General features: G+C 45.3%; 1 protein-coding gene across 1 annotated transcript in view; it reads left to right on the top strand.

Annotated features, from left to right (window-relative positions):
- Positions 1 to 16,733, top strand: part of rspo4 (R-spondin 4) — a 93,942-nt gene that overhangs the window by 76,058 nt on the left and 1,151 nt on the right. The gene's annotated exons all lie outside the window — the stretch shown is intronic.

The raw sequence follows: 16,733 nt of genomic DNA, 5'->3' as shown, positions 1-16,733 counted from the left end.
AAGCCATACTATAATAATAAAACAGCTATTAATGTAACAATACAATAAAACAAATATATTTAATGATGTTTTTTTCATTATTTTAACAATAGGATAATGTATATTACTTTATATAGATTCTACAAGAAACACAAAACTTAAAAAATAAATGATTTACAATTGCACACACAAGGTTTTGTGCAGCTTCACTCATTGTAAAGGAAGATAATGTGCTTCGTACACCTGCAGGACCGCAAGGAAGGTCGCAGAGAAAATACGGGCTGGAATTTGAGTGATGTGGGCATTTTCTATATGAACAAGTGGAATGGATTGGATACCGACGCACTAAAGGGGCTCTCTACCTTACGCTACGAAGTGAGGGGAAACTGAGTGAATAATAACAGGTTATATGATTATTTATTTAAACTCATATTTGGGCCACTTTATAATGAATATGTCGGCATTTATTTGTAAAAAAAAAAAAAAAAAACACCAAATTATTTAGGGGGGCTTAAGAATATTTTAGGGGGGCTTCAGCCCCCCTAAAATAGGGCTAACAACGCCAATGCTTTTGGTGCGTTCCATTTACCTTTAGAAGTTGAAAGTCGGGGCTGGGGATGACGTCACAGCCGAGCTATGAGCGTTCCAGTTACGAGGTTGGAAATCAAGATGGCCACTTCCACAAAAGCTATTCTTGCGCTTGCCTTGTCTGAATATAAACAACTTATCAATCAATCAATCAATGTTTATTTATATAGCCATAAATCACAAAAGTCTCAAAGGGCTTATGGGAAAATATGCAGTCTTTCTGCAACTTTCAAACACGGTGGATGAAAAGGAAACACCGACTATGAGGTGTGGACGCCTGCACAACGCATGTCTCCTTGGACTTGAACAAACAGCACTAACAGGACTAACTCTATTCAGCCATCGTGCTGAATAGAGTCTGGAGGCAATTTTCCAAAACTTCTCGTCAGCCCGTAAAATCCGGTCAAGTGATGTCCAATTGATGTGTAGCTGTTTTTTTATGGTCCTAAAAACATCAAAGAGATAATTAGAGCTAAAGGCATCTTGTAATAAGAAAAAGCTGAAATGTTGAATCTAACAATGAACAAATACATAAAGATTTGTATTTAATGAAGGTATTTTGAACACAGGAAGTCAACAAAACTATTAACATTTGCTTGGAAGTGTTATGAAGAAGGGGAAAGAGTAATAAGCTTTGCTTCTTCCTACTCCCTACCAGTGTTGGGTTAGTTACTGAAAACCAGTAACTCGCTACAGTTACTAGTTACTTTATTTCAAAAGTAACTCAGTTACTAACTTAGTTACTTACACCAAAAAGTAATGCGTTACTGTGAAAAGTAACTATTTAGTTCCTTTTTTTTTTAAAGCTCCCATTAATGCCCTTTTAGCCTTCATTTCAGTACTGTTATTGCACTGGGCAATAATACAATCTGTTGATCAACTTGACATGCATTTGCATCACTGAACTCTGCTAAGCAATGTGGTCTACATACAACACACAAAGACAAATATATGTTTCAAAGGGCCAATTTATTTCAGGCCAGAACAAATTGACACAACTATTTTAACCCTTGTGTGGTGTTCATATTGTTGTTACTCAGCCAGTGTTTGTGGGTCTGATGGACCCGTTGCATTTTGTGGCTTTTAATGCCTCACAATTAAACACTTTTATGTTAAAATACTGAACAGATGTTTACCATATCCCAAAAAACATCTGTAATGAAGTGCTTCGAGAGGCTGGTAAAGGAATACATTGTCTCCAGAATTCCCCCCATATTCGACCCATACTAGTTTGCTTATCGCCCTAACCGCTCCACAGAGGATGCCATCTTCTCTGCACTCCACCTGAGCTTAGAACATCTGGAAGGAAAGGACAAACACGTGCGGATGTGGTTTCTGGACTTCAGCTCGGCATTCAACACCATCATCCCACAGCACTTGGTGAGCAAACTGGCCCCCCTTAGATTCAGTACCCCCCTATGCAACTGGCTGCTTGACTTCCTCACAGACAGACCCCAATCTGTGAGAGTGGGCAACAACACCTCCAGTGCCATCTCCCTGAGCACCGGCTCCCCCCAGGGCTGCGTCCTGAGTCCGCTGCTATTCACGTTGATGACCCATGACTGCCGCGCCAGGTCCACTACTAACCACATTGTGAAGTATGCAGACGACACGACAGTAGTGGGCCTCATCTGTGACAACAAAGACATGGACTACAGGGAGGAAGTGAAACATCTGGTTGACTGGTGCAGAACCAACAACCTGGTCCTGAACGTCGACAAGACCAAGGAGATCATCGTCGACTTCAGGAAGCACCAGTCCAGCCACGCTCCACTCTTCATCAACGGCACAGCGGTGGAGATGGTAAGCAGCACCAAGTTCCTGGGGGTGCAGATAACTGACAATATGACCTGGTCCCTACACACCGGAGCTCTTGTAAAAAGAGCTCAGCAGCGCATGCACTTTTTGCGTCTGATAAAAAGAGCACAGCTCCCTCCCCCCATTCTCACCACATTCTACAGAGGCACTATAGAGAGCCTACTGACCAACAGCATCTCTGTCTGGACTGGAGCCTGCAGTGCCTCAGACTGGAAGTCTCTGCAGAGAGTGGTGAGGACGGTAGAAAAGATCACCAACACTCCTCTTCCTCCTATCCAGGAGATCGCAAAAAGCCGCTGACTGACCAGGGCTCAGAAAATCTGCAGAGACTCCTCCCACCCCCACCAAGGACTGTTTTCACTGCTGGACTCTAGAAAGAGGTTCCGCAGCCTCCGTAGCAGAACCTCCAGGTTCTGTAACAGCTTCTTTCCTCAGGCCGTAAGACTCTTGAACGCATCATAATAATCCCCTCAATTCCCCCCAAAAATGGATTAACTCACTGGAATATAAAGACAATATAACATACATCGATAAACCTGGATGCATATGCAAAAGTGCAATATATTTATCTGTACAGTAATCTATTTATTTATATCTGCAGCTTATTGATTTTTTATCCTGCACTACCATGAGCTAATGCGACACTATTTTGTTCTTATCTGTACTGCAAAGTTCAAATTTGAATGACGATAAAAAGTAAGTCTAAGTCTAAGTCTAAGACCCACAAACACTGGCTGAGTAACAACAATATGAACGTTGCATGGAATTTTCTCTGCCAGTTTCTGCATCCCACAGGGATTCTTCTTTTGTGTTTCTGCACCTTCGGTTCCTGCACAAGGTTGCAACATCGTTTGTCAACACTGTCTGCTCTCATTTTCTCGCACATTTGACCCTCTGATGTTTTGTGTACCTACACTCTGTCCTCCTCTTGTCTAGGCCTGCTGTGTGTGTGTGTGTGTGTGTGTGTGTGGGGGGGGGGGGGGGGGGGGGGGTGCGTGCGGTACACTGAACATCAATTGGGACGGCGTGGCGAAGTTGGTAGAGTGGCTGTGCCAGCAATCGGAGTGTTGCTGGTTACAGGGGTTCAATCCCCACCTTCTACCATCCTAGTCACGTCCGTTGTGTCCTTGGGCAAGACACTTCACCCTTGCTCCTGATGGCTGCTGGTTAGCGCCTTGCATGGCAGCTCCCGCCATCAGTGTGTGAATGTGTGTGTGAATGGGTGAATGTGGTAATACTGTCAAAGCGCTTTGAGTACCTTAAAGGTAGAAAAGCGCTATACAAGTATAACCCATTTATCATTATTATCATTTAATTTCCACACTTCTATTAGCCCCCGGGTCCAGTAGACCCGAACATCTTATATGTAATAGAAATGTGTAGGGGCGGTGTATGGTGTGTGTTCATTCACAGAAAATGAGCCAAAGCCAGTGAGTCTCAGTTTGAAAAAATAAATAATTGTATCATTTTTCTTTTAATAAACATCGAAAACGGGTCCCACAGACCCGAACACCACACAAGGGTTAAATAGCTGCAACATAACATACATAAGTAACAAACAGCATAATAACAACATAGCTATAAACCTGGCTTCACCTAAAGAAGGCACACGTGACATACACAAAGCCTAACCAGGCAGATTTGAATTGTTGTTTTGGGTAGTAGACGGGATCTTTGATCCAAGACACAACTTACATTTAACTAAAATGTTCTTTTCTTTGTGCTCGACAAAAGAAAAGAAGTGAGAATATCTCATACTTGCCAACCTTCCCGAATTTCAGTTCCTCTACCCGGGACAACCATTCTCCCGAATTTCTCTCAATTTCCAGCCGGACTTAAGGCACGCCCCCTCCAGGTCCGTGTGGACCTGAGTGAGGACAGCTTGTCGTCACGTCCGCTTGGCCAACCAAAAAGTAACCACAGAACGTGTTCTGTGGTTACTTTTTGGTTGGCCAACGGTTTACGTTGTATAGCGCACCCCCCCCCCCCCCCCCCTCCCCTCCCTCCCCTCCCCACACCCTGACACACACACAGACCGCGCCTCCGCTTGTGACACAAGAGATTCAGAAGGACGACACCGCACCGCAGATCTTCTGTTTCTAGCCGATACTACAAAAAAAATAACGTAAAATAACGCAGTAACGCATCATGTAGTAACGGTAACTGAGTTACTGAATATAAAAAATAACGCATTAGATTACTAGTTACCGCCGAAACTAACGGCGTTACAGTAACGCGTTACAAAATAACGCGTTAGTCCCAACACTGCTCCCTACTACTACTCAGTGGCGGGCCGTGCATTTCACACCTAGGCCTTCAGTGATGTCCTACTTAGTCCGACTTTAATAAACACCTCTCAAAATACCATAATTTATGTCACCACATGACCACGGCTAGAGAAAGACTATACAGAAACACACTTGCACACTACTGGACATTGAATCACCTCAATAAAGAACAAAAAGGGCTATTTTCCGACTCAGGCCTACTGAAACCCACTACTACCGACCACGCAGTCTGATAGTTTATATATCAATGATGAAATCTTAACATTGCAACACATGCCAATACGGCCGGGTTAGCTTACTAAAGTGCAATTTTAAATTTCGCGCAAAATATCCTGCTGAAAACGTCTCGGTATGATGATGTCTGCACGTGACGTCACGGATTGTAGAGGACATTTTGGGACAGCATGGTGGCCAGCTATTAAGTCGTCTGTTTTCATCGCAAAATTCCACAGTATTCTGGACATCTGTGTTGGTGAATCTTTTGCAATTTGTTAAATGAACAATGGAGACAGCAAAGAAGAAAGCTGTAGGTGGGAAGCGGTGTATTGCGGGGAGCTGCAGCAACACAAACACAGCTGGTGTTTCATTGTTTACATTCCCGAAAGATGACAGTCAAGCTTTACCATTGGCCTGTGGAAAACTGGGACAACAGAGACTCTTACCAAGAGGACTTTGAGTTGGATACACAGACACGGTACCGTGAGTACGAATGCAGCAGCGGCTTCCAAACATTTGATCGCTTGCCCGTACGTGCGTGCCGCTATGTGCATGTCACGTACGTAACTTTGGGGACTTTGGGGAAATATATGTGCTGTATGAACTTTGGGGAGGTGAACGGTACTTTGGGCTGTGGGATTGAGTGTGTTGTGCAGGTGTTTGAGTTGTATTGGCGGGTTGTATTGACGGGAGGGGGGAGGTGTTTGTTATGCGGGATTAATTTGTGGCATATTAAATATAAGCCTGGTTGTGTTGTGGCTAATAGAATATATATATGTCTTGTGTTTATTTACTGTTTTAGTCATTCCCAGCTGAATATCAGGTCCCACCCGCCTCTCACAACATCTTCCCTATCTGAATTGCTCCCACTGCCCTCTAGTCCTTCACTCTCAGTTTCCTCATCCACGAATCTTTCATCCTCGCTCAAATTAATAGGGAAATTGTCGCTTTCTCGGTCCGAATCGCTCTCGCTGCTGGTGGCCATGATTGTAAACATTGTGCGGATGTGAGGACCTCCACAACCGGTGACGTCACGCGCATATCGTCTGCTACTTCCGGTACAGGCAAGGCTTTTTTATCAGCGACCAAAAGTTGCGATCTTTATCGTCGATGTTCTCTATTAAATCCTTTCAGCAAAAATATGGCAATATCGTGAAATGATCAAGTATGACACATAGAATGGACCTGCTATCCCCGTTTAAATAAGAAAATCGCATTTCAGTAGGCCTTTAAAACATACCTCTATGTGGTCCAGTCAAAAATAAAGTAATTGTAATTGTAAAAAAAATGAAGAAATAAAATATTTGAACTTAGAATTTGCAGGACTCATCGTAAGCCAGGGCTACCGCTCACATGCTGCCTTCCATTGACCTCGGAAGTTGGAAGTCGGAGCTCGGAATGACGTCGCAGCCGAGTTGCGAGCGTTCCAGTTAAGAGGTTGGAAATCAAGACGGCCACATCCACAAACGCTATTTTCGTGCTTACCTTGCCTGAATATAAACTTATGGGAAAATATGGACTCTTTCTACAGCCGTCAAGCACGGTGGATGAGGAGGAAACACTGACGCTATTGCTCGTGACGTACAGCGTATATATATCACATGAAATAAATGTAGTTTGTAGCAACATTACCGTATAAAAACATACACATACAAGAATGCATTGTATAAGGCTGATTTACTTCAACAAAAACTAGTCGGAAGTGCTAATAACGGATATTTTAGAAGCCCATAGCACTGTTTACATCCAAAGCAGCCATCTTTGAAACAAACTCGAGGGTAGTGAGAAAGCTCTGACTTTCTGAGTCGGAAATCCGACCTCGAGGGGCGTTCTAGTTGAAATTTCGAATAGGAACTCTGAGATTCTGACTTCCATGTACAAATGGAACGCACCAACAGTTGGTTGATTCGATTGGAAGTGGCGGACAAACCCTCTCACCGGCTGGGACAGGTTAGCTAGCTCATGGGGTCTGCTGACCTTGTCTCACAATCTAGCTTTTCTTGAAATGTTCTTCTTTTGGCCTTGCTAGTATATCTGCAACCTAATCAACGTTTTGCTCTCCTTTGGCCACTGTGGGTTAAAAAAGCAAGTAGATATTAGATTTAGCCAAGTGTGGTTCCCGAGCAGTTCGGTTTATTTGCATAGCATTTCCTGCTTTCGCAACTCACAACTTGGGATTGGATACTCACTATTTTTAGGCCTACGACGGACTGGCCAAAAGTAGAGATGTCCGATAATGGCTTTTTTGTCGATATCCGATATTCCGATATTGTCCAACTCTTAATTACTGATTGCGATATCAACCGATACGATATATACAGTTGTGGAATGAACACATTATTATGCCAAATTTTGTTGTGATGCCCCGCTGGATGCATTAAACAATGTAACAAGGTTTTCCAAAATAAGAGAACAACTTCAACTCAAGTTATGGAAAAAAGTGCCAACATGGCACTGCCATATTTATTATTTAAGACACAAAGTGCATTATTTTTTTTAACATGCCTCAAAACAGCAGCTTGGAATTTAGGACATGCTCTCCCTGAGATAATCCTGATACCCACTACAACTATGGGAAATGCTATACTTTGACTTTCACAAAGTGCATTATTTTTTTATTTTTTTTAAACATGCCTCAAAACAACAGCTACAAAAACAATAAAAGGCACACAGCTTCAGTCCAGGGTATACTAGAGTAACAAAGTAAACAATAACATAGTCCTCATTTAGTGCAAGACTGCCTGGCATACTGTATAACAGGGACTTATAAATTGGGCTCACATCCATCTTCCGCTTGTATTCATCGTGTATCTCCTTATGATTCTTGAAGAGGTGGGAGATCTAATTGATCATATTAAAGGAAAACGTCTTGGTTCCTCCTCGCATAACCAACTTTTTGCAGTCATTGCAAATTGCCAGTTTTATATATCCGTCAGAGACACTTTAAAATAATCCCAAACCATACACATGGTGTCGTTAGTCAGTCACCGAGCGGGCTCGCTTGTTAGCCACGGCCACAGCACCGGCAACAACACACTCTTGTTGTTGTTATGCTGTGCTCGCGGCAGTTTGATAAGGTCATCAAGCGTCGCCAGTAAACCTCTCATGCTGCAGTCGTCAACTCGTGTGTTGTGTGTGGGAGTGGGGGGAGGGGAGGGGTTGCTGACTGGGAGACGCAACTGCTCCGTACTTACCGCTCCGTACAACGGCGTTTTAAAAAGTCATTAATTTTACTTTTTGAAACCGATTCCGATAATTTCCGATATTACATTTTAAGCATTTATCGGCCGATAATATCGGCAGGCCGATATTACCAGGCATCTCTAGCTAAAAGCTAACTGTGTAACTCCATACACAGTGTGGAGCCACTGCCATAAGCTTACAATAATCAACTCCATTACAACAAATAGACCGTATCTCTTCAAATCTTAAGTATCATTATCATATAGCATTATCACTGGAGGACAAGGCTTAACGTGTACACGGCAAAAGAAAGCCAGGAGCAGGTATGCTAATCAAAGGTGTGTAGTAACCCTGTACATTTAGTCCGTTACATTTAAGTAACTTTTTGAAAAAAATTGTACTTGTCAGAGTAGTTTTAATGTAACATACATTTTACTTGAGTATTTTTGTGAAGAAGAAACTCTACTTTTACTCCGTTACATTGAGTTTCATTGCGATTGTTCTATTTATTTATGTCATAATTATTTATAATCTATTGATTGAGACTTGCAAAGACTAAATAATTCGTCAGCCAGCCTTCTTCCGGCAGGCACTGTCACATGACTCTGTTTCGCCAATCCAACATAAGCTTTAGTGACATTAGACTCCGTTTCAACAATCAAACGGAGCCTTGCAGTCACATGATTCTGTTTCAATAAATCACACGTAAGCTTTAGTGACTTTTGACTCCATTCCACTAATCAAACCAGCCTGGCATTCTTCCTTGCTAGGAATAACAAACCGCCAGTATGATAAAATAGAAACCTACCTGTTTAACAAGTGTCAGAATGTTCCCAAAATAAGACATTTTACTTACATGACATGACACCAGCACATGCCGGCTGTTTGAGACAACTGGTGGACAGAAACCTACAATTGTTGACTAAAAAGCAATATTTTTGTATGTCTCTGATGATCCTAATAACCACAAATGTCATTTAAACACATTAAAACATTAAATGATAAATGGGTTGTACTTGTATAGCGCTTTTCTACCTTCAAGGTACTAAAAGCGCTTTGACACTACTTACCCATTCACACACACATTCACACACTGATGGAGGGAGCTGCCATGCAAGGCGCTAACCAGCACCCATCAGGAGCAAGAGTGAAGTGTCTTGCTCAGGACACAACGGACATGACGAGGTTGGTACTAGGTGGGGATTGAACCAGGGACCCTCGGGTCGCGCACGGCCACTCTTCCACTGCGCCACGCCGTCCCTACCAACAACACTAAATAGCAGCCCCCTTGTGTACGAGAGGCCCACTGGACAACAGTCACATTAGAACAGTGTTTTTCAACCTTTTTTGAGCCAAGGCGCATTTTTTTCTTTGAAAAAATCCAGAGGCACACCACCAGCAGAAATCATAAAAAAATAAAACTCAGTAGACAATAAAAAGTCGTTGTCGCAATTGTTGGATATGAATTTAAACCATAACCATCACTATAGCTCTTGTCTCAAAGTAAGTGTCACGACCTGTCACATCACGCCGTGACTTATTTTGAGTGTTTTGGTGTTTTCCTGTGTGTAGTGTTTTAGTTCTTGTCTTGCGCTCCTATTTTGGTGGCTTTTCCTGTTTTGTTGGTATTTTCCTGTAGCAGTTTCATGTCTTCTTTTGAGCACTATTCCCCGCACCTGCTTTGTTTTAGCAACCAAGAACATTCAAGTTGTTGCTATCTTTTCTTGTGGGGACATTGTTGATTGTCATGTACAGATGTACTTTGTGGACGCTGTCTCTGCTCCACACGCTGTAAGTCTTTGCGGTCGTCCAGCATTCTGTTTTTGTTTACTTTGTAGTCAGTTCAGTTTTAGTTTCGTTCTGCATAGCCTTCCCTAAGCTTTAATGCCTTTTCTTAGGGGCACTCACCTTTTGTTTATTTTTGGTTTAAGCATTAGATACCTTTTTACCGGCACGTTGCCTCCCGCTGTCGCCTGCATATTGTGATCACGACAAAGCATCGTCGTTGTTCCCGACATCTACAAAGCAATTAGCTACCGGCTGCCACCTACTGATATGGAAGAGAATAAGACAGATACTCTGCCGAGCTCTAGACAGCACCGACGCTCAACAACGGCACTTTAATTGCGTCACGTAAAACTCCACCCCGAGTCGGCTCAAATTCCGTGTAGAAAAAAACATCATGAGCAAACATAGCTAGCTTATCTTACATTTTGTGTGCTTGTTAAAACACAAACACACATTTCATTAACCAAACACATTGAATAAAACAACAAACAATTAATACAAATGGCTTAAAACAAAAACAAAAGTAAGGAAGTTACTTGTTTAACATTATAGCTCTTCTTCTTCTACACTCTCTTTGCTGCGGCGCCCTTAAGGTGAAAAATTAACCACTTTGTAAAGCGCCCCCTATTGGTAATCGATTCAGCTCGTATTGGCCAAACATGTGAATATTCACATGCAAATAACAAGGACACTGATTATTAATACACCATCCATCCATCCATCTTCTTCCGCTTATCCGAGGTCGGGTCGCGGGGGCAGCATCTTAAGCAGGGAAGCCCAGACTTCCCTCTCCCCAGCCACTTCGTCCAGCTCCTCCCGGGGGATCCCGAGGCGTTCCCAGGCCAGCCGGGAGAGATAGTCTTCCCAGCGTGTCCTGGGTCTTCCCCGTGGCCTCCTACCGGTCGGACGTGCCCGAAACACCTTCCTAGGGAGGCGTTCGGGTGGCATCCTGACCAGATGCCCGAACCACCTCATCTGGCTCCTCTCGATGTGGAGGAGCAGCGGCTTTACTTTGAGCTCCCCCTGAATGACAGAGCTTCTCACCCTATCTCTAAGGGAGAGCCCCGCCACTCGGCGGAGGAAACTCATTTCGGCCGCTTGTACCCGTGATCTTGTCCTTTCGGTCATGACCCAAAGCTCATGACCATAGGTGAGGATGGGAACGTAGATCGACCGGTAAATCGAGAGCTTTGCCTTCCGGCTCAGCTCCTTCTTCACCACAACGGATCGATACAGCGTCCGCATTACTGAAGACGCCGCACCGATCCGCCTGTCGATCTCACGATCCACTCTTCCCCCACTCGTGAACAAGACTCCGAGGTACTTGAACTCCTCCACTTGGGGAAAGATCTCCTCCCCAACCCGGAGATGGCACTCCACCCTTTTCCGGGAGAGAACCATGGACTCGGACTTGGAGGTGCTGATTCCCATCCCAGTCGCTTCACACTCGGCTGCGAACCGATCCAGTGAGAGCTGAAGATCTTGGCCGGAGGAAGCCATCAGGACCACATCATCTGCAAATAGCAGTGACCTAATCCTGCAGCCACCAAACCAGATCCCCTCAACGCCTTGACTGCGCCTAGAAATTCTGTCCATAAAGGTTATGAACAGAATCGGTGACAAAGGGCAGCCTTGGCGGAGTCCAACCCTCACTGGAAACGTGTCCGACTTACTGCCGGCAATGCGGACCAAGCTCTGACACTGATTATACAGGGAGCGAACTGCCACAATAAGACAGTCCGTTACCCCATACTCTCTGAGCACTCCCCACAGGACTTCCCGGGGTACACGGTCGAATGTCTTCTCCAAGTCCACAAAGCACATGTAGACTGGTTGGGCAAACTCCCATGCACCCTCAAGGACCCTGCCGAGAGTATAGAGCTGGTCCACAGTTCCACGACCAGGACGAAAACCACACTGTTCCTCCTGAATCCGAGGTTCGACTATCCGGCGTAGCCTCCTCTCCAGTACACCTGAATAGACCTTACCGGGAAGGCTGAGGAGTGTGATCCCACGATAGTGGGAACACACCCTCCGGTTCCCCTTCTTAAAGAGAGGAACCACCACCCCGGTCTGCCAATCCAGAGGTACCGCCCCCGATGTCCACGCAATGTTGCAGAGTCTTGTCAACCAAGACAGCCCCACAACATCCAGAGCCTTAAGGAACTCCGGGCGGCTCTCATCCACCCCTGGGGCCTTGCCACCGAGGAGCTTTTTAACTACCTCGGCAACCTCAGCCCCAGAAATAGGAGAGCCCACCACAGATTCCCCAGGCCCTGCTTTCTTATAGGAAGACGTGCTGGTAGGATTGAGGAGGTCTTCGAAGTATTCCCTCCACCGATCCACAACATCCGCAGTCGAGGTCAGCAGAGCACCATCCCCACCATACACGGTGTTAACACTGCACTGCTTCCCCTTCCTGAGGCGGCGGATGGTGGTCCAGAATTGCTTCGAAGCCGTCCGGAAGTCTTTTTCCATGGCCTCCCCGAACTCCTCCCATGTCCGAGTTTTTGCCTCCGCGACCGCTGAAGCCGCACACCGCTTGGCCTGTCGGTACCTGTCTGCTGCCTCAGGAGTCCCATGAGCCAAAAGAACCCCATAGGACTCCTTCTTCAGCCTGACGGCATCCCTCACCGCCGGCGTCCACCAACGGGTTCTAGGATTACCGCCACGACAGGCACCAACTACCTTGCGGCCACAGCTCCAATCGGCCGCCTCGACAATAGAGGTACGGAACATTGTCCACTCGGACTCAATGTCCAGCACCTCCCTCGTGACATGTTCAAAGTTCTTCCGGAGGTGGGAATTGAAACTCTCTCTGACAGGAGACTCTGCCAGGCGTTCCCAGCAAACCCTCACAATGCGTTTGGGCCTGCCAGGTCTGTCCGGCATCCTCCCCCACCATCGCAGCCAACTCACCACCAGGTGGTGATCGGTAGAAAGCTCCGCCCCTCTCTTCACCCGAGTGTCCAAAACATGAGGCCGCAAATCCGATGACACAACTACAAATTCGATCATGGAACTGCGGCCTAGGGTGTCCTGGTGCCAAGTGCACATATGGACACCCTTATGTTTAAACATGGTGTTTGTTATCGACAATCTGTGACGAGCACAAAAGTCCAATAACAGAACACCATTCGGGTTCAGATCCGGGCGGCCATTTTTCCCAATCACACCTCTCCAGGTTTCACTGTCGCTGCCAACATGAGCGTTGAAGTCCCCCAGTAGAACGAGGGAATCACCCAGGGGAGCACTCTCCAGTACTCCCTCGAGTGAATCCAAAAAGGGTGGGTACTCTGAGCTGCTGTTTGGCGCGTAAACGCAAACAACAGTCAGGACCCGTCCCCCCACCCGAAGGCGGAGGGAAGCTACCCTCTCGTCCACCGGGTTGAACTCCAACGTGCAGGCTTTGAGCCGAGGGGCAACAAGAATTGCCACCCCAGCCCGTCGCCTCTCACTGCCGGCAACGGCAGAGTGGAAGAGAGTCCAGCCCCTCTCAAGAGAAGTGGTTCCAGAGCCCTTGCTGTGCGTCGAAGTGAGTCCGACTATATCTAGCCGGAACTTCTCCACCTCACGCACTAGCTCAGGCTCCTTCCCCCCCAGCGAAGTGACGTTCCACGTCCCAAGAGCCAGCTTATGTAGCCGAGGATCGGACCGCCAAGTGCCCTGCCCTCGGCTGCCGCCCAGCTCACACTGCACCCGACCTCTATGGCCCCTGCTATGGGTGGTGAGCCCATTGGAGGGGGGACCCACGTTGCCTCTTCGGGCTGTGCCCGGCCGGGCCCCATGGGGACAGGCCCGGCCACCAGGCGCTCGCCATCGTGCCCCACCTCCGGGCCTGGCTCCAGAGGGGGGCCCCGGTGACCCGCGTCCGGGCGAGGGAAATCTGGGTCCTTGGTTTGTGTTCTTCATCGAGGTCTTCGAGCTGCTCTTTGTCTGATCCCTCACCTAGGACCAGTTTGCCTTGGTAGACCCTACCAGGGGGCATAGAAACCCCCGGACAACATAGCTCCTGGGATCATTGGGACACGCAAACTCCTCTACCACGGTAAGGTGGCAGCTCAGAGAGGAGTATTAATTATTAATACACTAATCTGATTAATTATTTGACATAGTGGTTCTCAAACTTGTTTCACCAAGAACCACTTTAGAAAACACTTGGCTTTCCAAGTACCACCATAATGACCAACATTAAAATACAGTAGCCTCGTAGGCTCAAGTATTCATTAAAACAAGTCAAGGGTTTTATTTGACAAATATATTTAATATTTTGGCCTCTGTAACATTACACACAGTTTGAACAGTAACAATGTGTTTGAATATAGGAAAATAAAACACTAATCACCTATTTAAGCGATTATTTGGCATACTACTGATGTAGCCCGCGTACCACAGTTTGAGAATCAATGATTTAATATATTTAAGATATGAATCACCTCTTACTAATCTTTTTCTAAAATGTTGAATTGTACAACTGTTAACATCAGATGTATTCCAATGCAGTGGCGGGCCGTGCGTTTCCCACCTAGGCCTTCAGTGATGTCCGACTTCAATAATTACCTCTCCAAATACCATAATTGATGTCACCACATGACCATTGCTGGAGAAATACTATAAAGAAACACATTTACGCACTACTGGGCATTGGACAAAAACGGGTTATTTTCTGGCGCATATGTGTTGTCTTGTCTAATCATAAAAGATGCAGACGAGGCGTGTTGGCTGAGTTCTTAAAGTTTACTCCACAGCGTGCTCATCAAAAACATCCAGCTGCCGGCATGTCTACATTCAACCTAAAGTGGGCTACTGCGCAGTTCTTATGTTACCTAGCTCATTACATCACAATATATATCTGTCTTGGGTCAGCTAGAAGGCCTTTGTCAGGTTCAAACACTGATGACATCTATTAAACAAGACAAGAAGCAAGGAATCAAACAGAGACATAATTCAATTTGGCTCAATTGAGGAGAAACACGTAGACACTGTACCCTTGAACAGTGTCGTCCCATGCTCTGACGAAAGATTGTACGCCTCCTCTTTTATTTGGACTTTCCCTGATTACATAGCAACAGCTGTTTCTAAGGGAGGGGGGTCGTAAACAGCCATCGCCTTTGGTTACAAAACAGTTCAAAGAAAAGGTCGTCAAATAGTTCAAAGAAAAGGTGCCTGGAGGGAGATCAGGCCCATACTTGCCAACCCTCCCAAATTTTCCGGGAGAATCCCGAATTTCAGTGCCTCTCCCGAAAATCTCCCGGGACAGCCATTCTCCCGAATTTCTCCCGATTTCCAGCCGGACCTGAGTGAGGACAGCCTGTCGTCACGTCCACTTTTCCTCCATATAAACAGCGTGCCGGCCCAGTCACGTTATAACATCTACGGCTTTTGGAGCTCAGTGCGCAACTGCACACACAACAAGAAGGAGACTATTATATATAACTCCGTTATCCATAGGTTTATCTATAACCCATAAAGTAGGCAGGCACGGAGCTATTTCTCAGCGTGTGCTTATTCCAGCCGGCACGTTAATACACTGACACACAACATCCGGATTCCCATCATGCATTGCTTCAAAACTACGGCAAGTAGTAGAGAGGAGTGTTATGTGTGTGTATATGTGTAAATAAATGAACACTGAAATTTAAGTATTTCTTTAATATATATATATATATGTATATATATATATATATATATATATATATATATATATATATATATATATATATATATATATATATATATATATATATATATATATATCCATCCATTTTCTACCGCTTATTCCCTTCGAGGTCGCGGGGGCGCTGGAGCCTATCTCAGCTAGCTATAAATATACTCCTCCCCCCTTAACCCCACCCCTCGGTCCGCTCCGCCCACTCAGACCCCCCATCTCCCGAATTCGGAGGTCTCAAGCAGGTTGGCAAGTATGGTCAGGCCCTGCCTCCTCTCCGCTTTGTAGATCTTGGGTCAAGATAAAATGTTCCTGTGGATTACAATAGAAGAAAGAAACCGACGCCTTCATGACGCTTCCCATCGTGCACAGTGGAGTTTTACAAGCCTTCTGCTTGGTAGGATCAAAGACAGCTTTCGTCCTCTCGCCGGGAACTCATTGAAACACAAAGTTTTGTAATAACTTATATACAATTATTCTGAAAGCCTTGCTGACAACAACTCGTGATCTGATTGGCTATTGCAACTGTCTGTCAAATATATGTGTATATGTGCCCGCTAGAGATGCGCGGATAGGCAATTTATTTCATCCGCAACCGCGTCAGAAAGTCGTCAACCATCCGCCATCCACCCGATGTAACGTTTGATCAGAACTCCACCCGCCCGCCATCCGCCCGTTGTTATATATCTAATATTAATTTAAAAAAAAAAAAAAGGGTGAAAACTACGCGAATTGCACCTTGTGCAGACAAGATTTTTCGATCGGACACGGAGGAATTAGCGATGTAAAAGACCACGTTGGGACAAAAAAACACAAGTCTAATGCCGTTGCTAGCGATACAAGTGGAAAACTTTCAACGTTTTTCGTCGCCCAAACAGATTCTTTGGATGTGATAAATGCCGAAGTTTTATTTACGGAGGCAATAATTGAGCATGGATTTCCAATCGCACTGGCTGATCACATGGGACAGTTAATGTAATGCAACCTTTAAAAATCATTACGCGGTGATCGCGATCCCAAAAATAAACTTTTCTTGCATGATAATGTCCAGAAAAATTTGCTTTATATTACTATAGAGTCCTTTTAACGAATGAGTTTGATGGTTTATCACAAACCTTAAATGAAATTCCATGGCCACCGTCCTGCTCTCTATATCAACCAGGGTGAGCCCCACCCCTTTCGTGAGCGCACTGCGAAAGCGGACG

Source organism: Nerophis lumbriciformis, linkage group LG38, assembly GCF_033978685.3.
Source record: "Nerophis lumbriciformis linkage group LG38, RoL_Nlum_v2.1, whole genome shotgun sequence".
Lineage (NCBI taxonomy): Eukaryota > Metazoa > Chordata > Actinopteri > Syngnathiformes > Syngnathidae > Nerophis > Nerophis lumbriciformis.
The sequence above is the reverse complement of the archived record's forward strand: the minus strand, read 5'-3'. Positions and strand labels throughout refer to the sequence as shown.